This window comes from Podarcis muralis, chromosome 16 (genome assembly GCF_964188315.1).
Source record: "Podarcis muralis chromosome 16, rPodMur119.hap1.1, whole genome shotgun sequence".
NCBI lineage: Eukaryota > Metazoa > Chordata > Lepidosauria > Squamata > Lacertidae > Podarcis > Podarcis muralis.
This window is the reverse complement of record NC_135670.1, coordinates 17655135-17679874: the sequence shown is the minus strand read 5'-3', so window position 1 is coordinate 17679874 and position 24740 is coordinate 17655135. Positions and strand designations below refer to the sequence as shown.

The following is a 24740-nucleotide window of genomic DNA, read 5'->3' as shown; positions in this document are numbered from 1 at the left end:
GCTGGATTGAGTTTCCCAAGGGGATGGAGCTTCTCAGTTACACATTTGGAGCTTTTAATTGTGCAAAGAGACTCCGGATTGTGGGGATGGGGGAATATCTCTCTTCCTTCAAGAGCCTGGTATGCTACTTCCTCCCCCTATAAAGGGGGCATCATAAAAGCAAGAGACCAACCACAGAAGGGTGGCAGGTAGCTTGTCAAAAGTCAGCAAATCTGAACAAAAATATTGAAGGGGACCCCCAAGCTGAAATGTTCTGGTTTTTTTATTTTATTTTACCAATTGCTTATTTACTTCTTCCTTTTTCAAGCACATAGCTTGCTGGCCCTTTTAAAAATGAGATTCTTTTCAAAGGTGCGTCTACTCCCCAATATTATAGATGAGTGTTGCAAATTGAGCCTATTTAGTTACAGGCTGGCATGCATAGTTTGGCAAGAGAGCAATACGATTCTATAAATAGACCTTCGCCTATGGCGAGAGAGAATCTTCTTGGGTGAACAGACAGGAACCTTCTGTAATTAAGGAAGAGAGTCGGTCCTTTCCCCCTCCTCATTCTTCCCTTCCCAGGCTGTTGTGGTGCAAATGATCAATATAGGTATGTATTGGCAGTTGTGCATGCATATTTTATTATTATTATTATTATTATTATTATTATTATTATTATTATCATCATCATCATCATTGTAGGCTAGTAAACTGGCACTGTTGGCCAGGCTGGGCTATTCTAAGATTCCTTTCAGATTGGCCTTTTCTCATAGTTGTTTTTTTTTTTTTTTTAAGGGCACATGTAATAATGTAAAGATTACTCCCCCCACTCACCTCCTGCCAACTAGTGAGTAGAAAGGAGCAAAGGGAATGTATTTCTGAAGGCAGGTGAGGCTGAGGATTTTGTCCCTGGGGTTTCTTATCTCGATGAAAAGCTCCACAGTGTTCTTTTCTTTCTGGCTGAGAAAGTTTTGCTACATTCCTAGGGCTGGAACGCACGCAGAAAGTCTGACCCCCTTTCCAGGACTGCAGAGTACAGAATGGCAAGGGGCCAAGTTTAATTATAGGAAAGAAGGAAGAGGAGTGTGTGTGTGTGTGTGTGTGTGTGTGTGTGTGTAAAAATTGCCTTTGAAAATTGTCATTGGGCACAGTGCAAATGCAAGTTCACATCAAATTTCCTTTCATATTGTGCCCAGTGTGCGACAGCTGTGTAAAAGGTGAATTCCATGTTAGGGATCGTTAACAGAAGAATTGAAAATAAAACTGCCAGTGCCATAATGCCGTTATACAAATCTGTGACTGCAACTGGAATACTGTGTATGGTTCTGGTCACCTTACCTCAAAAAGGATATTGTAGGGTTGGAAAGGTTCAGCAAAGGGCAACTAAAATGATAAAAGAGAATGGGGCAGCTCGCTGCAGTGTTTGGGACTTTTTAGTTTAGAGAAAGGGCAAATATGAGGTTTTTTTCTCCCTCTCTCATAACACTAGAACTGGCCAACATCCAGTGAAGCTGAATGTTGGAAGACCCAGGAGAGATAAAAGGAAGTACTACTTTATGCAGCACATGGAACTCACTCCCACAGGAGGCATTGCTTGCCACCAACTCAGATGGCTTTAAAAGAAGATTAGAAAAACTCATGGAGGAGAAGGCTATTGATGGCTACTTGCCACAATGTCTGTGCTCTGCACTCTGCCTCCACAGTTGCTGGAAACCACGGGGGGGGGGTTGTTCTTGTGCTCAGGCCCTGCCTGCAGATTCCCACAGGCATCTGGTTGGCCATTGTGAGAGCATGATGCTGGGGCAGCTGGGCCATGGCCGTGATCCAGTCCCAAACACTGCAACTTCTCTTTATAGGCGAGTCACTCTTAGTTGGCTTGCAGCATTTTCATTCTCTTTCTTGTTGTGCTCTTAAAAGCCTCCATTCTGACATACACAAGCATCAACTCTAACCAAACCCCAGGATGGTGGGTGGGTGCAAACTACAGATAGAAGGAGCCTGGTTGTGCAGATGGGGAATGGTTTGCTTCCTTTGAATTCTATGGGACAAAGGACATTATTTTCTCTGAGAACGCTGTGGATTGGCACCTTCTGTATCCGTATAAGACTCAGGCTCTGCCACGGAGCTGGGCCCCCGCCCTCAAATGAGGCAAATTTTGTTTGCAAGCTTGATGTCATCCAGAATCTGGGGGAAATAGCTGTCCCACCTCCCTTGCAGGGCTTGAACGTGAGAAAACAGGGATAAATATAGTCATGTAGCAACAGCAGAAAAGACTGAAATAAATGACGTGGGTTGTAGTAGCTCCATTTAGGGCATTAACAGCAATGTACACCATGGGCATATAGAGCCCCCCAGGTTGATGTGATTATCATGGACTGAACAAATTGGGAAGGAGAGGCTTTTTTTTTGGGGGGGGAGCGTCATGAAAAAGCTTCACCCCCCTCCCAAGGATAGAAACCCAGTTCTCTGAGGTTTTCAGGTTGGCACATTATGAATGTTGCCATCTTGGCTCATTCATCCAAAGTCCATAAGAAAACTGTCTGCCTTCATTCTGAATTCCTCCTCCCTGCACCCTCTTCTCTATTGACTGAAGTCTTTCCCAACCTGGTACCCTCCAGATGTTTTGGATGACAGCTAGAGATGTGAGACCTCCAGGTCTGACCTGAAGTCTCCCAAGTTTTCCTGGCCTCCTCCAGGGGGCAGCTGGAGGGCTTTAATCTCCAGGTGAGCAGGAGTGCCTTTAATAAAAATAAAAAAACAAAACAAAACATGTTAAGACTGTACATGCAGACTGCAAGCTTCAGCCCAGCAAGAGTTGGCTGAAAATTATAGCATAGACCTTTTTTGGGGGGTCTGCCCTCCTCTGCTTCCCTCTCCCAATTAACCTACATCTCCAGAGCCCTCTCTGTGACATCACTAAAGGTGGCCTCTTAAGTCTCAGGTTTGGGCCCTGATATCTCAGGATCTGGCATACTTCTGACCTGGCAACCCCATCAGCCCCAGCCCAAAGATGTACATGCTGGCTGGGAGTTGTATTGGGGCTAATGGGAGTTATAGTCCAAAAATGGCTGGGACCGGGGGAAGTTGTACTGATATTTTGGATTCCAGTTCCCATCAGTGCCAACCAGTACTGGAGGGCATCAGGTTAGAGAAGGCTGATTTCCTGTAAAGGAGGGTTGCCAAGTTTCTGGAAGCTCAGACCCTCAGATGCAAGGAGCAGAGGCTGGGAATGAGAGGGTGATTCCTGGCAGGTAAGGGAGTGTAGCTTGGAAGTTTAGGGCTGGATCCCAGAGGCAGGAGATGTAGGAATATAGGAAATTGCCCTTATATTGAGTCAAACCATTGATCCATCTAGTTCAGTACTGTCCGCACTGTTAGGCAGCGTCTCTCCAGGGTTTTAGGCAGGGGTCTCTCTCAACCCTAACTGGAGATGCCAGGGATCAACCCCTGGGATTTTCTGTACACAAAGCAGATTGTACCATTGAGCTATTGCACTGGTTTGATCAAGAGGGAACATTGGCTATGCCAGGGCTCTAGGAAGTATAGTTGGAAGAGTGGAATCTCTCAGGCAAATATATAGCTGTGTGCCCCTTGCGGACACCAAGGAATCAAACCGAAGCTCACAGCCACATCCTGACACCTGGAAATGATCCCATGGTATCCTACATTCCTTTACTCCAGAATAGCCCCTCCCATATTGGATTCCAAAGCAGGTTGAGGGAAGTTATAGAAATGACCACCAACATTTTCCCTTCAAAAGCCCTGCAAAACTTTAAAGTCATGGCCCCAGTTGTACTTCTGACTGATATACCAGTGTGATGCGCTAAACTTCATTCACACCAAGCTGAGATACAAGAATGAATGTCCTTGGACAACATCGCTACTCCCGCACCCTTTCTGCGCATACCTGCTTCTGTTCCCCCATGATTCCCCCACCAGAGGTGATGGGCTTTCCTTCCTTGGAGGTTTTAAAGCAGAGGTTGGATGGCCATCTGTCATGTTGAGATTCCTGCATTGTAGAGGGTTGGGCTAGATGACCTTTGCTGGTACCCTCCAACTCTACAATTCTCTGGAAACGGCAGGAAAGAACTGTATGCTGTTGTACTGCCCCAAATTTCACCATTTTATCCCTTCGATTATCCAAGTTTAAGTGGGCTGCAAACAGATTTTTTCCCCCTGGGACCGAATAACATGGAAATGCGTGATAAACGTGCACTATATTCCCTTAGTTTTCCAGAAGTGGTTTTTGTGCCATGTGAAAGCCCAAATATGGTGTGGAAATTAGCAGTCAGGGAAATGGAATAAACTGCAGTGTGAATGCAGCCCTGGAAAGTTCCTGCACTTCCGAATGTAACTGCTGCATCTGGTGGTTAGGACACTTGATTTTTCCAGGGGCCAGTATATTGTGGAAGTATGAATAGTAGGAACAGTTACGTTGGCACAAGTTTTCTACATAATTGGGGAGGAGGGGACCATATAGAGTGGCCCCCCCAAATGCTAGTTGTACCAGTTCCCCTCATGCCAGTTCTCCTCATTTCATCACCCTCAGCTCATAGACAGCACCGAAGGGCGGGGCAGGAGGTAAATGCCCCCCCCCCCAAACAAGGAGTTTGCCCCCCATTGCTGGACTCTTGGCATTAACATACAGGCGTCAACCGTTTTGCATGGGAAATCCATTTCTGGCCCCCACACGTGTCAGCAGTCACACTTTAGTTGGACGTGTGCAAAATACCGTATTTTTCGCTCTATAAGATGCACCACACCACAAGACGCACCTAGTTTTTGGAGGAGGAAAACAAGAAAAAAAATATTCTGAATCTCAGAAGCCAGAACAGCAAGAGGGATCGCTGCGTAGTGAAAGCAGCAATCCCTCTTGCTGTTCCGGCTTCTGGGATAGCCGCGCAGCCTGCATTCGCTCCATAAGACGCACAAACATTTCCCCTTACTTTTTAGGTTGGAAAAAGTGAGTCTTATAGAGCAAAAAATACGGTAATTGCCGTTTGTACTTGTATACTGTTAATTTAACACAGGGGTCAGCAAACTTTTTCAGCAGGGGGCCAGTCCACTGTCCCTCAGACCTTGTGGATGGCCGGACTATATATATATATTTTGGGGGGGATGAACAAATTCCTATGCCCCACAAATAACTCAGAGATGCATTTTAAATAAAAGTACACGTTCTACTCATGTAAAAACACACTGCTTCCCAGACCGTCCGTGGGCCGGATTTAGAAGGCGATTGGGCCGGATCCGGTCCTGGAGCCTTAGTTTGCCTACCCAAGCTTTAACACATGGTACACAACTCACTCACCCAGAAATATACTTTACCCTTTCTGCGCCTGCCCAAAAATTCTGGTGCCACTGTTTCAGCTCCATTTTGTGGCTTAATCACAGCAGCAATTGCAAGGCTTGGCAGGTGTGCCTGACTGCCGGGCCCTGGCAGTGTGGATAGGCTGTGGTTAGAAAAGCTGTGAGGTGATTCAGAGCTGCCCAGCTCATGTTCACAGCTCCCCTCCCCAGGAATGCTAGCAGCTGCTGCCTCTCTCCTCCAAAGGCCTTTTCACCTAACCTTTTGAAACCCTCCCTTTAAAACTAAAAGCAAATACCCCCCCCCCCCACTTCCTGGGTTAGGTGAAATGACCACTGCATGGGGCATGTGAGGGGATGGCAGGCGGACACAAGAAATAACAACTTCACCCAGCGCATAGCTAACCTACGGAACTTCCTCCCACAAGAGGCAATGACGGCCACCAACTTGGATAGCTTTATAAGGGGATTAGGCAAATTCATGGAGGAAGTGGCTGTCTTGCATTTCTGTTGCTGAGAATAACACCTTGGCCACATTCACACCATACATTTAAAGCACTGTGGTTCCCCTGCAAACAGTAGTAGCTGCCCCCAAAGAATCCTGGGAACTGTAGTTTGTTAAGTGTGCTGAGAGTCATTAGGAGGCCTCTAGTCCCCTCATGGAGCTTCACAGAGTTCCCTTTGAAGAGGGATTGATTGTTTAAGCCACTCTAGCTTCGTATGAGGGGGATAGGGAGCTCCTAGACACCCTCAGTACCTTTAACAAACTACAGTTCCCAGAATTCTTTGGGAGAAGGCATCACCACTTCAAGTAGTATCATAGCTGTTTAAATGTAAAGTGTGACTATAGTCCTTGGGAGAGTTGTTGTTTGGGTAATAATAATAATAATAATAATAATAATAATAATAATATAAATTTATATGCTGCCCATCTGACTGGGTAGTCCCATCCACTCTGGCGCCTTTCAACAGTTATCAAACCACAGTAAAACATCAAACATAGAAAAACTTCCCTATTCAGAGTTGCCTTCTAAAAGTCAGATAGTTGTTTATTTCCTTGCCATCTGATGGGAGGGCATCCCACAGGGTGGGCGCAACTACCGAGAAGGCCCTCTGTCTGGTTTCCTGTAACCACATTTTGCAACAAGGGAACCGCCAGAAGGTGGATCTCAGTCTCCGGCCTGAACGATGAGCTTCCCAGAAGAGGCATTTAGATTGGCCGCTGTGAGAAAAGGATGCTGCACTCTGTGGGCCTTTGGCCTGATTTAGCAGGACACATTTTGTGTTGATATGATAAGTAAGCCACTTGGAGTGGCCTCCTTTTGGCTATGTCCACCCTCCTGCTTTCCCTCCAACCTCATCCAGCAGTTTGCCCCTCCTGGCAGTTTTCAAAGACTTTGGAGGAGAGGGACTTGAACTTGTGTGTTTTGCCCCCTAGCCAGGAGAGGTTCTGCTTCAAACAGTTTTTGGGGAGCTCTCTGTATGTGTGTGTTTGGTTTCCATGGGGATGATGACAGGCCCAGCTGTCACTCAACCTGGGAGCAGGGTGTTTGCGCAGGAGGCGTGGGGGCCTGCTGCCTGAAGTGTTTCTTTAAAGTTGCTGACTCATGTGAAGGGCAAGTGTGTGTTTGTGTGTAGGTGAGCCAGAGAAGGAAGGAAAGATCTATAGCTTGATCATTACTTCCTGGGCCCCTTTTGGCCATCTCTGGATGCTGTCTCCAACCTGCTGGCTTTCTCTCCCGCTTTGAAAGGAGCTGGGAGGGAGAGACCAGCGTCAATACACAGCTTTCCTTCCCAAAATAATACCTCCCATTTCTGGGGGGTTTTTGTGGTGGTGGTGTTTGTCAGGTTTTGTTCAGTTTAACCTCTATTCCTTTTCTTGCAATAGCTTCCCACTTCAGCAGCTTGAGAATCAAGCCTTTCATTTGAAAGAACCCAAGCAAGCTTTTAGCCCTCATGGATGCTGTTAGAAGTTTCATAAACCATATGAGCAGCACCTGCTGTGTTCTCTGAAGCCAAAGTAGGGACACTAGCATTGGCAGAATGGGACAGAAGACATAATTCGATGGAAGCTAAATAAATATACATAACTTGTAATTTGCTAAATCCAGCTTGTTATGCAGAATAAGTTCATTATTTTGATTTTGCAGCTCTGCTCTCAGGTATCTGGAAAACAAAACTTTACTTGAGGTTACCTGCTACCTTCCACACTCACCTTCTAAATGGGAGAGGGCTTCCTTCCCATGCCTTCAAACCTCCTGGGATATTTTTACACACACACACACACACACACACACACACACACACACACACACTGTTCTTGTCTGTTTGCTTGCAGTGTGTTCAGTGGCCTAGGGTGGGGGAAGAGGTTCACTCTGTGATATGTGAGAAGTGACACCTCCGCCTACGTGGGAATTGGCCATCTGTAAGGCAAGCCTGTTCCAGACCAGCAACCAAAGACCTGTAAATCCAGCGGGTGCTCAGCTCAGCTCCCTCCTCGTAGGTGCCATTGCGTGGCAGATAACGACAGTATTATATAACGCCGCAGCCTACCTTGGCATGCGCTTAGCCGGAGGCTTCTAAATCATTAATGCCGTTGCAATCTTTGCCTTTAAGTAGGTCAGAAATGAGATGAGAATTCGGGAGGGCAGCGCGGAGACTTGGCAGGCAGGAACGTGAGCGCAGTTGGCGAGTGAGCGAGGCTGCCTTCGCCACCTCTGATGCTGCCAGGGACAGGCTCGGGAGGTGGCAGTGGCGAGGGGGATGATGACAACGTCTGTAACCAAATCTGGAGCTGGGGACGGGTGCCTTCCAGCCTAAGGTGCTTGCTGGGACTGGCGCCAGGGGATGTGAACTAGGCTTAGGTGTGACCTAGCACCTGAAGGTCAGAAGGTTGGCCTGGGAAGGGCAAAAATGTCTGCTCCAAGTGGGGAACACACCCCAGGCCCCATCTGTCTGATGTGGCTGCTTCTGTACATGCAGGTCCTCTGTTGTTTACTAGGCTGAGGGGTACCGCCTGCTCATCCTAAATCTAAGCCCTGGGTGAAAAACATCCTTTTATGACCCAGTTTTCTTTCGCGGTGGGAGGTTGGGGGGGGGGGGAAGAACTTGATAGTGAACTTCAAACAACAACTTTGCTGTGTGTGCCAATTTGATCAGGTATTCCCTTCGCAAAGGAAAGATCCCTGTTTGCCTCAGGCCTTGGGCTCTTCTTACGCTCTTCTCAGGAATGCAAAGTTGCTTGAGCTACAATCCAGGGAAGGTGGGTAGATAGCTCCTGTGTCCAGAAGATAGGCCAATTGCCTATTCCAGACACAGGCTTGCACCACCTCTGAAGGAGCAGATATTTAGCTTGGGGGTACTTCTGGATTCATCTTTGTCTTTAGACTGTTGATGGGAACGGACAACCGACAGCATATGACACCTCTGCATAAATATCTGCCCATATGCTATGGGGCCAGGTTCAGGGTTTTTATAATGATATAGAAAGCCACAAACAGATTAAATCTGGGGTCCATTAAGGACTGCCTAAGTAAGCTCTTATATCCCAGCTTGATCACTGACATCTCCTGGGGGAAGTGCTGTTAGTTGCCCCCCCCCCCATGTTTCAGGAACCCCACTAACTTCAACTAGAAATTGGGCATTGAGTGTTGCCAGCCCTATGCGGAGAAACACTCACCTGCAGAGTTTAGGCAGGCATCTTGGCTACTAACCTGCTTCAGGTGTCTTGAAGATGTTCTGTATATACCGCCCTGATATTTCACATGAGGGGCAATCCATACATAAAAACATATGAACTGCACAGGTTGTCAACTTTTGATGACCTGGGTCCAGGACTCTGACCTACAACAACAAAACGTGATTTGGTTCAATTTAACTTTTGACCAGGTCGCTTAAGTCTTTCTTGACAAGTCCTTTCTGCCTGTGCCAGCAGAGTGACCAGATGCTTCGTAGAGGATTGAGCTCCTATGCTTTTTTAATTGTGATACAGAAAAGGGGATTTTTGGCTCCCCACCCCCGCATGCAGTATTACAACAAGGCTCTTAAATCTATCAATAACGCCCTGACCACTAATGTTTGTGGCCCCTCTGAGGGGTGTTCGTTCTCTTCAACCCACCCGCAAAGCGCATACACACAAACATTGTTTTTATCTCTTGCCCTTCCAACATTCATCCATCTGTTGGTTTCACTTCTGTCTCTCCCTGTGCAAGAAGGAAGTTGATCAGTGAGACTGAAACTCGTGGTTCTAACAGTCACATTGCTCTGTGGATTGGCAGGCCTAGGGTGAGCCTGGATGCTCTTGCAACACACACACACACACACACACACACACACACACACGAAAACACTGCTGCTGCTGTATCCTGTTCATGTTATTATGATTGTTGCAACTACCTCTGCCCCTCCTGATCTGACATCCCCTCCAAATAGGGCCACACTTGTCCCACCCCCCACCCCTTTTAGCACAGATTGCTGACTGAACCTTTCCACGCCATTGCACATTGTGGAAGGCTCTCCACCGCTTGCGGACTGCTACATTCATGTTTTTCTATAATTTCTTCTTCTATGGCATGGGTAGGCAAACTAAGGCCTGGAGGCCAGATCCGGCCCAATCGCCTTCTAAATCCGGCCCGTCGACAGTCTGGGAATCAGCGTGTTTTTACATGAGTAGAATGTGTGCTTTTATTTAAAACGCATCTCTGGGTTATTTGTGGGGCATAGGAATTCATTCATCCCTCCCATATAGTCCAGCCCCCCACAAGGTCTGAGGGACAGTGGACGGGCCTCCTGCTGAAAAAATTTGCTGACCTCTATGGACTTGAAAACGAAAAAGGTGTCTTATTAAGAACATAAGATGAGCCTCCATAGTTGGGCTAAGGACCCGCCTAGTCCAGTGTCCTGTTCACACACTAGCCAACCAGATGCCCCAATGTGAAACCCACAAGCGGGACCTGAGCACAACAGCATTTCCCCCACCCCACCCCAGTGGTTTCCAGCAACTGGTATTCAGAAGCATTACTCCCTCCAACTGCTGAGGCAGAGCATAGCCATCATGACTCATAGTCATTGATAGCCTTCTCCTCCATGACTTTGTCAAATCCGTTTTTTTAAAGCCAACAAGTTGGTGGCCATCATTGCCTCCTGTGGGAGAGAGTTCCATAGTTTAGCTGTGCGCTGCATGAAAAGCACATTCTTTTGTCTTTTATTCAGATCTGTGGTGTGACCACACTTGGACAGTTCTGTTCACCACATTTCAAAAAGGGATGTTGTGGAGCCAGAAAAAGATGCAAAAAAAGAGGCATCCTAAATTATAAAGGGGTTGGACTGAATATGCTAGGAGGAAAGATGATAATTTTGGGGGTTATTTAGTTTTTTAAAAGAGTAAGCAAGTAAGAGGGGGTATAATAGAAGTTTCCCCCCCTTATTTAACAAGATTTGTATAGTGCTTAATCAACATAAAAACTCTTAAGTGGTTTACATATTATGCCATGGTGTGGAGAAAGTGGATAGTCGTTTTTCTTATAATTCAAGAACCTGGACAAGTGGGGTGAGGGGCTTTTCCAGTGAAATATGGTTTGCAGTAGATTTAGAACTGACTGCTGGAACCTTTCCTTCACACAGAACATGAATTTATGGAATTCAGGGTCATAAGGTTGTAGTAGCTTAGATATGGTGGCCATGTGAGAAGATACAGCAGTCCGGGGGGGGGGGGGCATTTTATGAAATGGGACTTATGATCGGTCAGAATCTAGACTTAGATTCCAGGATGGCATTGTCATCCGCAAATCAGAATATCACGAATAAGACTCTTACTATCGGCAGCAAAAGTGGGAGGATTTAGGAGACAACTTGCTGTTGGAATGGTTTCAACAAACTCAGGCAGTTCCGTTGATGGAAAAACTGATGCAAAAGGTGAAATACAGGAGCAATCTTTAGAAGACAGAAGGAGAGTTTCAAGCGGCATGGGATCTCTTTATTAAATACATGGCAGAAAAGGAACATCATTGGCCACGTGTGGCCTTCTGTGGAGTGACCTAAGATGACATTGTAGACAAAGACAGAGAGAGAGAGAATTCCACTCATAAGTAAAGTAAATGTTGTACAGTACAGTACAGTAGACTCGCAACTCACATGTAATTTACTTATGTGATTGCATCTTTGCGCAGGTGGCAAGAAAATAAATAAATGGAGGTGGGGGAGTCAGAAGGGGCAATCTGAGACCTCTTATGACCATCCCAGAGCTCTGGATAGGTAGGGATGGTCATGCAGGCAACAGTTCTGGGAACTTCCTAGCTTTTTGTGATTCTGCCTTTGCGTGTGAACCCTTGTGTAAGTTGCAGGTCCACTATGCATCAGAGATCTAACCAATGCTCATAACTGTATGCTGCATGTATGTTTATGATGTTATACTTTGTTTTGTTTTTGTCGCAAAACAACTAAAATCTATTTTTTAAAAAGGGACTAGTAACTTTCAGGAAAGAGAAATGTGGTCCATCTGGTGGTGCTAGCATGATGGGTTTTAGCAGCCTTTGCCCACCAGATATTTTGGCCTACAATATCTGTCACCTCCAGTGAGCACAGCTGTCTTCCCATTGGGAGTTGTAGGCTGTCACATCTAGAGGGGAGCCAGGCTGGCGAAGGCTGAGCTGTAGGGCCCTCCATATCCACAGGCTGTATGCCACTGAGTGCCAGGTGCTGGGGAGAGCTGTTGCCTTAATGCCATGTTTGTGGGCTTCCAGGAGGCATGTGTTTGGTGGCTGTCACTGAGGAGAACAGGGTGAGGGACTAGATGGGCCTGCCTTGGTCTCATCCCAAGGAAAGAATGGCAAACTTTTGGAAAGTTGTCTCCTTTCTTTGTCCCTTGCACTTTTGCCAGCTTTGAATAAACATTACAGACCATGTCCTGGATCCAAAGAATTGTGAAAAACAATTTGTTGAATCCAGAAGGACTTTGGGCTTACTTTATTTGAGTGCTTCTGCTGTGTCACATAGCAAGCTGCATTTGAACCTGAGGGAGGTTCTTATAATAGTATTGTGTATTGTGGAGTCCAGGAGTGTGTTCCAGTTGGCCTTCCCTTCCCTTGGGCTACCACAAGGCAGTGTGGTGTAGCATTGAAACTGATGGGCTAGAGACCTAGGCTGAAATCTTAACAACCATGAAAGCTCACTGAATGACTTTGGGTAGCCAGTTATATACCTCAGCCTTAACCTACCTCACAGGGTTGCTGTGAGGATAAAACGGAGTGGAAGCAGGGCGGGGAGAGAAGCCGTAAGCTCCTTGGAGGAGAGTTTGAATAGCAATGTAATCAATACCATAAGTATTATTTGAACCCTGATGGTATATTTACAGTATATTTACAGAAATGAAATGGTTATCAAATTAGACTAATTTTTTTTGTTTAGACTACTGGCTCTGAACAAAATTGCCTTTGGCTTGTAACATCTGGCATGTTGAACTGGGAAGGGAGAGTCCTACTGAGGACAGTCCTCTCTTTGGAAGGACTGAGTCTGTTCCACATTTGATTAAACCCTAAGAAGAGAGAGCGGGATGTTGAAATTGTCCATCAACAGTTGTTGTTTTTTAATGGATGCTTATATTTTTTGTGTCACACATACTCACTCACTTGTAAACCATTTGGCTCATTATGTGGCATATAAACAAATCATCATCATAATAATGAACACCTCCCGGACAGCAGACTGAGGGCCTGCATACAGCTCACCTGATCACTCTTTCTCCATACCATGAGATGTGTCTCTATTTAAACAAGAGCAATTATTTCTGAGGCTGCGTAGACACACTGTACCTTAAGAGCGCATAATTTTTTGAGGGAAAGAATGTGATTCGAATGTGCTCCAAAGGTACATTGTGTATGTACGCAGCCTAAATCTGCAGCAGTGCATGATAAATTAGCCTGTGCATATTTTATGCAAATCTGTTGTGTTTGTTGGTGATGCGTGACCGGCCAAGTTAGTCCAGCATGGAAAGATGGGGATGCTGAGGATGGTGGTGGTGCAAGCTGCTGTCGCGGCTGTGTCGCTTTAATTCACCTCCCTGCCACCCATTGCCAACCCTCTTCTATCCTCCACGAAGGGAACAGCTGACCTGGTGTGACCTTGGTTAGCTTGAGTGCATTAGGCTGTGTGTGTGCACGCGTGTGTCTGTTGTTTTGGGGGGGAGGGAGAGCATACTTGTATGGTTTGCTGTTAAATCAAGCCTTTTCATTGGAACCGCTTGCTGTGAAAGGCAACCGTCTTCCCCCCCTTGCCCCCAAGTTGTAAATAAAAAATAAAATAAAAGCTGAATGTGTCCCATAAACAAGGCGCACAAAAGGCCAGGCGGGGTTAATTCTTTGCCACCTTCTGTTTGACAAGTAAGATTAGGGCTGGCACTTCACCCTGGCCATGCCTTATCGATTAGCGCTAAGGAGATTACTTGGTTGTTCCAGAAGGGCCGGGGAAAACTTTTGCAGCTCCTGTTGTCTGTAGGAATTGGGTGCCTCACGCTCCAGGCTCTGATGCAGGCTGATGGCAAAGGCATTTTCCATTGCTAGTGCTTTTTCTTCTTCTTTTTTGGTAATTACACACACACACACACACACACACACACACACACACACACACACACAGAGTTCTTCTCAACACCAGATGGAAGGGGAACGAGGCAACAAAGGGTCTTTGGGCACCTGAAAGGCCAACTGATTTACTGTGCCAAGAGCTTTTGCTGACAAGAGCCCACCCACTTGTGCCAGCTGCTCCCCTGCCCAAATTGAGGAGAAGCATGTCATTGACACCTTGTGGCATGCTCTACTCAGGCTGGGCCACAGTCTGGAGGCACTCAAGGCCGGTGGTCCACCCACAAAGAACAGGCTTCAAAGGGAATCATCCCTTTGGAGATGGACTGAGAGTGAAAGACCAGTTCCTGGCCTGTATTTTTAGGCACGGACCGATTCCTCTTTTGAGAAGGGACAGACGGACAAGGGACTGCAGTCTGGTTCAAGTAAGGGCTGGCCAGCCCACAGGCCTTACAGAGGAGAACCATAGAACTCAAGAGGATGAGTGTCTTCATGCAGCTTTCCCCAACCTGGTGCCCCCTAGCAGTTTTGAACTATAACTCTCATTGGCTTAAGGAGAGGTTTCTTGTGCTTTTACCCCCTTTTCAGTAGGAGGGAAAGTTCCACCCGAGTTGTTAGCTTCTGGTTTTTCTGCAATTTAGCTCAAGCATCCAGAGCTGCCCATTCATTTTGCTAGCCCTGCTCCTATGCCGGGGTTGGGAAACTTTTATTTCAGCCCTAGGGCCACATTCTCTTCTGGGCAACCTTCCAAGGACCCCAGTGCGACAAAACTGGTTGTGCTCCCCTAAATCTGCCTCTGCTAGCAGGCTAGTTTCTGCCCACACCTGCAGGCCCCTCCAAGGAAGCAAGAGGCATTATCCAGAGTTCAGGGGCATGATGCAACAAGGGGGAAAAACACCTGAGGAGGGGGTGAATCAGGTCCGGTGAGGGGTGTAGCATGGGGAAAATTGCGAGGGCCAGATAAGGATACCTGGGAGGCACATTTGCCTCCCAAGTCTGTGGTTCCCCACTTCTGTCTTGTGCCGTTCCAGACAGCCGCTCCCCAAAATTAAGTGGGAGAAACTTGTTCTCATTACTTCACCTCCATGCCAGGAGAAAGCCTCACCGATAGAGTCAGTGTGGTGTAGTGGTTAGAGTTTCAGACTATGACCTGAGAGACCAGGGTTCAAATACCCATTTGGCTGTGAAGCTCACTGGATGTGACTTGGGGCCAGTCACGGCCTCTCTGCCTAACCTACTGCACAGGGTTGGTGTGGGGATTAACTGAGGAGAGGGAGAACAATGTGTGCCACCTTGAACTCCATGGTGAAAAGGTGGGAAATAAGTGCAATAAATAAAGAAATAAATGGTCTCTCCACATCTGCCTGTTGTTACCACCACAGGAACTGAGGCAAAAGAGTGAAAGTCGGCAACCTTTTCAATGTCTCTGGGCTTCTTTTGCTTTGCACAGAAAAGGAAAGGCGGGGGTGGAGTTTGGGAGAAGGGAGGAATCTCTTTTCCCCTCCCGGTTGGGTATATAAGAGATTGTTGACCTGTTTTATTTCATATATTGTAACTCTGATGTTAATCTCGGCCTAAGCCACCCTGAGAACTTGGTTATTTGGCATGCAGATGCCTGAAATAAAAATAAGAAATAAGAAATTTGTGCTTCCTTGGGTCAAGGGGGTGGTGAGAAGCTCCCAGGGAGCAGGACACAGGCATGGTCAGGATCTGAGGGAATTCATGTTCCCAGGCTTTTGGCCATTAGTGGCTACTGGGAAATTCTCTCTGCCCCCTCCCTCCCACCCCACCCTCATGGTCTGTCAGATGCCATTACTGATGCTATCTGAGGTTTCCATCTCAGGAGACTGCCAGCCCACAACTTTAATGTTTCAGCTCCAAAACCTTGAAAATACAGTGGTACCTCGGGTTAAGAACTTAATTCGTTCTGGAGGTCTGTTCTTAACCTGAAACTGTTCTTAACCTGAAACACCACTTTAGATAATGGGGGCCTCCTGCTGCCGCTGCACCATTTTTTTCCTCACCCTGAAGCAAAGTTCTTAACCCAAGGTACTATTTCTGGGTTAGCGGAGTCTGTAACCTGAAGCGTATGTAACCCGAGGTACCACTGTAAAGAGATTGAGGACTGCTGATTTTGATTCTGGAAATATTGACCTCCCTGAGCAGAGCCAGTGGGGGGGGGGGAGTGACCCAGTCCGAATAGGCAGCCTTGGTTTTCAGACCTCAGGGAAGCCCACTGGAATGTGATTTTACTGGTCAGACGGCTAACATACTAGCAAGGAGGCAACCATCACAGTTCCAGCATCTGCCATTGGGCTAATTGCATTTTGAAAGGCATACACTTGGGCAAAGTAGGAAACAAGAACAAAACCATCCGATTATGGATGATTTGAGCGTTTTGGTTTTTGACATTTATATCCCTCCTTTCTTCCTAGCGGTGCCAGGTGGCCTGTGTAATTCTCCCCCTCCCCATTTTATCCTCACAAACACCTTCTGAGGTAGGTTAGGCTGAGAGGTTAATACTGGCCCATGGCTCACCCAGCAAGATTTGTGGCTGAGCTGGGAACTGAACTCTGGTCTCCAAAGTCCTGGCTCCACACTTTAACCCCTAACTCACGCTGGTTCAGCACTCCAGACTGATCCAGTCCTGATCCTGATAGGAATTGCCCATTGACCTTTGCATGTACTTGACTGGCTACAGTTCAGCATGGGGTGGGGGGTGCTTCCCCTTTTCCCCTGCCAGATCTGATTTCTGAATCTGCCAGGTTTCTGTGATTCACTTTTATGATAACTTAAAACCTGCAAGAATCTGGCCTGCGTGAATCCTACTCCTAATGCGACTTTTTGCACCATTTCCACTTTCGTGTGAGAGAAATCCAGTGGTGATTTGAGAGCAAAACCCTACTGATTTTCTCCTCCTCCATATCTCAGAGTTGCCATACGTCTGGGAAAACCCGGATATGCCCTCTTTTTGGGGCCCAAAGTGCCCATCTGCACATATTTTTATATTTTAAAGGAAATGTCTGGGTTTTTCAGGCTCGGGCTGGCAGCAGCTGGGCTGTTCTCTTTTTTGCTCTTCAAGATATGGCAACCGTACCATATCTTATCCTCACAACAACCCTGTGAGGTAAGTCAGGCTCAGAGGCAGTGACTGTTCCCGGGTCACCCAGCAAGCTGCATAGCTGAATTGGGACCAGGTCCTAGTCCAATACTCTAACCACTATACCATGCTGGCTCCCCAGGTTGTTCCTAAAGCTGTCTTCATGGCTTTCAAGAAAACTGAGGGAGTAAGGTAAAGGAGGGGTGGTGAAGTTAGAGAAATGTATGGGCACACTTTATATAAATATATATTTTCCTTCATGTTGTAATTTATATCCTTGTTTTAGTGCCCTTACCGTAAACGCTAGCATCTTTTCCGTCTGTAATGAGATTTGTGGCATGCAGAGTACTGGGCAAACTATTTCTTTCTTTCATTTTAATTTAATAAAGGTTTTTGGTTTTGTGTAATGTACATTCTGCTGTTCAGAAATCAATAGGAGGGAGCAAAATATATATATACACATGAAAATGAACCCAGTGCTGCAAATGTGGTCATCTTAAGTTCATGATGGTTTTAAGACCAGGGGCAGGGGTGGTGGTGGAGGGGTATGTGGAAGGTATTTGAGACTGGATGCATTTGAAATGCAGATTGTTCAACCAAGTCATTTTTGTTAATGTTCGCCCTGCAAGGTCAGGATCAAAAGCATTGATATTTAATTTCTTGTACAATGGGGATGGTAGAACATCTGGACTAATTTCATTCATTTTAATAACTTGTATGGCGCTTAATATAACAAAATCTCTTTTAAGTGGTTCACAACCATAAAACCACAAGCAGAAAGTCATTGGAAAAACTGAAATTAAGCCTTCAGCCTGTAACAGCGCTTAGAAGAAAAGACCCAAGTGACCCATGCTCAAACTTTAAACAGTGGTTAATCTTAACCACTTACTGCTGTAACAAGCCAATGTTTGAAGCTGGACTCCAAACTTCCATAATAACCGCCAACCATTGGCCATGCTGGCTGCTGGGAGCTGGAGTCCAGCAACATTTGGAGAACCAGAGGTTTCCCACCCCTGGAGGCAACTGGAGAGCTCTTCCTGCTCCAAGGAAATGAGTGAGATGCAAATCATAGGAATGCCAGAAGCACTGAGATAACAGACATCTCTAGGCCCATTGGCTCCAGAATTGTCTGATTGGCAGCTTGTGGGTGGGGATTTTCCCAGCAGGACCACCCGAGCTCCTTTAATGTAGGGATATGGAACTTTCTCAGCCCAAAGGCCACATGCCAAAATAGGGCTGGGGAAATGGATGTGATTCTTACCTTTCCATTCCAGCAATATACAGGTCAGGGCCTTCTGCACCCACATACATCTTTCCATCCTCCAGAGGCACCCTTTCAGGGCTGATGTGATGCATTTGATGCAGCCAGTCCCAAAGGCCTCACCACTACTTTTTGTTTTAATTTACAATTTCAGCATAGTCTTCAAGGGCAGTCCCACATTAGATATATTGCAGTAGTCAAAGCATGTTTCCAAGCATGGATACTATGGGAGGCTATCTTCATCTGGGATAGTCCATAGTTGGCACACCAACCTAAGCTGCTGAAAGGTGCTTTGTGCCAACAAGGCTACTGGGGTCTGTAGAGAGAGAGTCTTAATAGCACACACAAGGGGCAAGTCTGGATGAAACACCATCCAGAACATGCTGCACAGCTGTTTCCTAAATTGGACAAAGCACCTGCCCACAGCATTCAGTATACAGCATTCAGCAGTGGAGGACAACACTGATCTATGTGATACAGCCTAGCATAAATGTCATGAAGCAGAGCAATAATTTGCAAAGTACCACCACCTGGAATTTGCCAGTGAGAGATGACTAGAAATGCCAAAACACTATGTCCCCGATCCCACATCCAATAGCCACCCCAAGAGGATTCCTTGATGTTTGGTAATGAAAGCTTGCCCCCCACCCCGGTCCTCCATAGCCTCCCCTTTTAGATGATGGCACAGGTTATTTAAGAAAAAACAATACATGTCCTTTGACATACTGTGGTGTGTTTGGGTGGAATTGCAGCAGGTGTGTTGTTTAAGTGCAGCCCCCCACCTTTCGTTTTCTGAGTGTACCTGGAGAAAGTGCATCCTTTTTTGTAATTTCCCTCTTTCATGACACTAGAACTAGTGGACGTCCAATGAAGCTGAATGGTGGAAGATGAAGTACAGATAAAAGAATGAACTTCACTCAGCACATAGTTAAACTTTGGAACTCCTGCAGGAGGTGGTGATGGCCACCAACTTCAGTGGCTATTATTAATAGATTAGATTATTAATGGTTCTATTAATAGAGGACTGGGTTCATTCATTGAGGAGACGCTTCTGAATATTAGTTGCTGGAAGCCCCGCAAGCGGAGAGTGCACTTGTGTCTAAGTCCCTGTTTGCCTGTTTCCCACTGAGGCATCTCAGGGGCTCCTGTGGGAACAGGATGCTAGATGGGCCCTTGGCCTGATCCAGCAGGGCACTCCTGATGTTGCGACGGGTTTTTCTGTGCGCTGGAATCCAAACATTCCTGCCAGGATCCGTCTCTCCTGAGGGGGCCCACGAGTCCGCCTCTCCCACCAAAATGTCAAGATCCCTTTCGGGGGGGGGCAGTCCTGCCAAAGCCAGAGGGCGGCCAAATTTCCACCCGGCTCCTGCACACGCGCGCGCCTTCCCTCCCTCCTCCTCCTCCTCCTCTCGGCCACAAAGGAAGCGAGAGAGCCCCGGCTGGCTTCGGGCAGCTGCTCCAGCCCCCCCCCCCCACGTCCTGCCCGCGTGCGCTCCTCGCCTCTCGCTCTGCGGCGCTGCAGCTGTCGCTGCCCTTTAGCCAGCCCCGGCCGGGCCACCATCCCGGGGCAGGGTCTGGGCCAAGGAAGGAGAGAGAGGCGAGGCTGGCCTTTGGAGGGAGGGCGAGAGCCGAGCGCGCCTGAGCCTTGCCCGAACTGCTCCCGCAATAGCCTCTCGGACCCGATCCAGGGCCGTCGAGGCGCAGACGTGGAAAGAAAGGCCGCCGCCGCCGCCGCCCGCGCGTCTCCGCCCCGCGCCGTGAGTCCCGCTGCGCTTCAGTCTTTCCACTGGAGAGCTAAAATTAGCCGCTCCTCCGCAGGGCCGGGAGGGAGGGAGGGAGGGATCCGGCGGGCTTGGCTGGAACCGCGAACCGCAGAGGTAGCCTCCCGCCCGCTCGCCCCCCTTTCCAGGCGAGGGGTAGCGTTGGGGGGAAGTTCAGCCGGGACCCCCAAGCTCCCCTCTTGGCCCGGCTCTTGGGCGCGCACTCAAACCATTGTGCGCGTTTTCCTGTCCGGGGGCTTCAGATCCCCTCTTTCCGACGGATTTCTTTCATTATTTTTGGATCTTTTTTATTTTTGGCAATTCCCAAAATAGAGCCTGCCGAGGCGTGTGCTGCTTGTGGGGGAGGGCGCGTTTTCCTGCTGGCTGCGTGGCGGTTTGGAGACGGCTCTTTAAGGTGGTGCGGGGCCGCAGAGAACTCGAGGCCGAGTTTCTTTTCCCAACTTTTTTGTTTTGTTTCTGCCTGGGAAGGTTTTTCTGTTGCTTCTAGGCCAAGCTGGTGGGGGTCGCGCACCGATATTGTGTTTTTTCCGGGGGAAGGTTGATCTGGGTTTTGCTGGAGGGACTCCGTGTGACTGCTGGGTTTCTGACTCGCAGGCTGCTCACTTCCAAACGACCTGTTTGTTGAGCGTTTCCCCTTATTTGGTTGCCCAGAGTTTACAGGGAGAGTATAAGAAGCAGGCTGCATATTGCATATTAATTCTGGTTTGTTTGTGGGGAGGTTATACAGTGTCCAGCAAACTTCAGCCCAACACTTTCCAGTGCATTTTGCCGGTATGCAGTTGAATCCTACTGGCAATTCAGCGGTGGTATGAAACTGCCTCCAGTTGTTGAGCACCCATCCTAAATTATACTGCTGAAATGAAGAAATTGGGGTAACCAGGAGTGGGTTTTGATATAGAAGGACTGCAAGCTCATATCACTTCTTGTACACAAAACAAATCGCAGGGCTCAATATTCTATTACCATTAATATATTTGTAAGAGCACATCAAATTTCCTAAAGCACTGTACATCCTTTAAAAACGTGAGACAGCCCCTGTCCTCAGGCTCACAATCCAATGGACATGATACAAAAGGAAAAAGGAATGGGGAGGGAAGAGGAAATCTTATGTGTATGTTGTGTTGTTGGGTTTGTGGACCAGGGTGGTGGAGCTCACATTTATAATATAATAAATCCCCCCAAAACTGAAGTTTGCCCGTCCTTATGTAGAACTCTAAAATACTTTGCAGTTTTCATTAGAACTTTTATGTGGTTGTTTTCAACAAAGAACCGAACCCTGAGATTAGAGCCATGCTGGGTAATGGCAACCCCAGTGGGACTCCAGCACCCTTCAACACATGTACGTATGTTTCTTGCCACTTGGACCTGCTCTGCTTGAAGTTTTTCAGGTTGGAAGCAGAGAAGCAATGACTAAGGCCCAGCCCAGAACTGGGAGGCTAGTGTCTAGTTCACTGGGCAGTCCTGACTTTTCTTCATTGGTCATCCTTTTCTTCTCAAAACCTTCTGTAGCTTCTCCACTGAATCCTTCCAGATTTGTCCATGCCCTTTTATTTAACTGAGATGCCTGGAGCTGAACATGGAATGCTAAATGCCTTTGGAAAAGAGAGTGTATTTTTCGGTTATGCCTGATGCTTTGCAATGGAATTGAAGAAAAAATCAGCAGCGTAGAGTGACTGATGTGAGCATATTCTAACTAATAGACTTAAACCGTTGCTCAGTAGAAGAGCACCTACAAAGGTCCCAGATTCTGTCGCTGGCATCATCTGAAGGGATGGAATAGCTGATGATGCATCAGAAAGATCCTTTCTCAGCTGGAGACCTTGGAGACATGCTGCCAGTCAGGGGAGAGCAGCCTTCCCCAACCCTGGGGCCTTCCAGATGTTTGGAACTTCAGCTACCATCTCATCGGGTCCAGTCAGCACTGGGTGGGGCTAATGGCATTTGTAGTCCCAAACATCTGGATTGGAGGAGGCTGGAGCTGAAAATATTAGGTTAAGTGGGTCAAAAGGCTGATTCATTATAAGGGCCAAACTAGACAATTTTGGAAGAAGAAGAAAAGTTGGTTGGGGGTTCTGAGTTCCTTGTATTTCTAGTTTACAGTCTCCTATTCTGCCCTTCATGGGACAACTTACAGGTATAACTATAACTCTCTCCTGATGGGACAAATACTGACCAACAATGTGTGTGTGCATTTTAGATGATTGAGAGGGAGAACTGTGCAGGGAGAAAGGGTTATTACCTCCTGCTCTCATACCCCTCCCGCACAGTGCTGTGTCCCTGATCCAATTCCTTCCCACCTGCATTTTGTTTGTTTTTAAAGGAAGGATCTGGAGAATTGGTCTTGGATCTCCTGTGTCTCACCTTGTTTAATCACTCATTTGCTGAAGCAGAGGCAACCAACTGACCTGTGGCATTTGAAAGATGAACAGATTTATTGGGGTGTAAGCTGTGATGGGGCCGGAGCCTGTTTTGTCAGATGAGTTCTATGATAACATTTTTTTTACAGCAAAAAGTACCTTGGGGAACCATTAACAAATTTGTTAGTTAGCCTTTAACAAATTTATTTGTTAGTCTCTAAGGTGCCACCCACAGTGGGACGCGGGTGGCGCTGTGGGTTAAACCACAGAACCTAGGACTTGCTGATCAGAAGGTTGGTGGTTCAAATCCCCGTGATGGGGTGAGCTCTTGTTGCTCTGTCCCTGCTCCTGCCAACCTAGCAGTTCGAAAGCATGTCAAAGTGCAAGTAGATAAATAGGGACGGTAAATGGCGTTTCCGTGCGCTGCTCTGGTTCTCCAGAAGCAGCTTAGTCCTGCTGGCCACATGACCCTGAAGCTGTACGCCGGCTCCCTCGGCCAATAAAGCGAGATGAGCGCCGCAACCCCAGAGTCAAAGATGAGTGCAGCTACTCCCCTGGAAATAATATCTTTGGTTGGTTAAAAGGTGCCACCAGATGCCTGGCAGTTTTCTCCCCCAACTGGGGAGCAGTAGCTTGTGAAGTTGCCAGAAGTTGCCAGGTATCTGTAAAGGGGGAACTACAGCACCTTTGCAAGACTAGAATTCCCAGGATTCTTTGGGCAAGGGAGGGGACCACTATGCCTGCATGACCAAAGTGGCATCAAACTAATTTAGTTTGTAGTGTGTGTACATGGTCTCCTATATGCCTTCTTATAAGAAACAGGCTCAGTTTTCTGGTCCCTGGTGTTATGCAGTCAGCAAACTTTTTCAGCAGTCCACTGTCCCTCAGACCTTGTGAGGTTGTGGGGCTGGAATATATTTTTTTGGGGGGGAAATGAACGAATTCCTATGCCCCACAAATAACCCAGAGATGCATTTTAAATAAAAGGGCACATTCTACTCATGTAAAAACATGCTGATTCCCGGACCGTCTGCGGGCTGGATTTCAAAGGCAATTGGGCCGGATCCGGCCCCCGGGCCTTAGTTTGCCTGCCCATGTGTTATACCTATATAAGTTCAATATATGAACTGTGGAGGGCGGAGACAGCTTGTCTTGAGTGCATGTAGCACCTGCATATCTCACACAGCCTGCCATTTTTCACACACTGGCAAAGTTCACCTGTGTAAGTGTTAAAAGTAACTGTTGATAACAGATTGTAGGACGAGAGTGTGTTTTCCAAACGTATCTTTAGCCAAAAGTCTTCCTACTCTTGTTGTTCTTGCCTTTGGAAACGGGGCTACTGCAAAGTAAATGGATACAAAATCATATAGCCGTCGGAGCCTTCAGGAATATGAGAGGATGGGGAAATTCCTTGGGGTGAAAATAAGGATGCCCAATTTTTGTCTGTGAAACGTTGGAAGTTATTTGTTCATTTTGCATGCGGCCTTTCTTCCACCGTGGAACCCAAAACAGAGCATGTTAATTAATTGATTTATTTCATACGTGGTTCCTAGACTGTCTCCCATCTAGGCTCTGATCAGACTGGGGCCTGCTTAACTTTAGCAAAGCAGGAGCCTTGTGCACTTTCAGACCATAACCTGGGCTCTTCATGTCCCTGTCGAGGGGCATGTAAGGAAGTAAGAATCTGAAAGCCCATGGTAGAGCATCTGCTTTGCACGAAGAAGGTTGCGGGTCCAATCCCTGACATCTCCTGATAAGCCTGGGAATGTCCCCTGCCTGGAAACACTGGACAGTTGCTGTCAGTCAGCGTGAGCAGCATTGAGCCAAATGGATTAGTGGCCCGGCTAAGACTTTCCCCCATTTCCTCATGTACCAATAAATACTGTTGTCTAATCCGCCAGTCTTCAGCTGGTGGGAATAAGAGTCCCAAACATCTGGTGTCAGGTGGGTATGGGTACTGTGTGTAAATTGGGTGATGACCCCCCCCCCCCCCACACACACATTGCAGTGTGACACCTGCCAGTGCCTCTTCTTTGCTTGATGTGAAGTTTCACAAGCCTTGCATGTTTTAATATTTTAGCCAGGGTTCCTTTGTGGTTCTCTCCTTGTCGTCACCCTCCCCCCCAAAAAACATTGGCCTGTGTTTCATCTGTGTGGGTGGGTGGGATGGGGGGGGGGTTAGAGAAGGGAAACAGATGTAGAGGGAGGGCGAAGGACAGAGGACAAATATAAGAACATAGTAAGAGTCCTGTTGTATCAGGCCCATGGCCCATCTAGTCCGGCATCCTGTTCTCAAAGTGGCCAACCAGATGCCTGTGGGAAACCCGCAAGCAGGACTCGAGCACAAGAGCCCTCTTCCTTCCTGTGGTTTACAGC

At 47.3% G+C, this 24740-nt stretch overlaps 1 protein-coding gene across 8 annotated transcripts in view; it reads left to right on the top strand.

Annotated features, from left to right (window-relative positions):
* Positions 1 to 24740, top strand: part of MEF2D (myocyte enhancer factor 2D) — a 136132-nt gene that overhangs the window by 31529 nt on the left and 79863 nt on the right. The window contains exon 1 of one of the 8 annotated variants that reach the window (XM_077920501.1): positions 19739 to 19983. The exons of the other annotated variants lie outside the window; for them this stretch is intronic. The gene's annotated coding sequence lies outside the window, so the exon portion shown is untranslated. Of the gene's footprint in view, positions 1 to 19738; positions 19984 to 24740 lie in introns of those variants that run through there. 8 annotated transcript variants of the gene reach the window in all.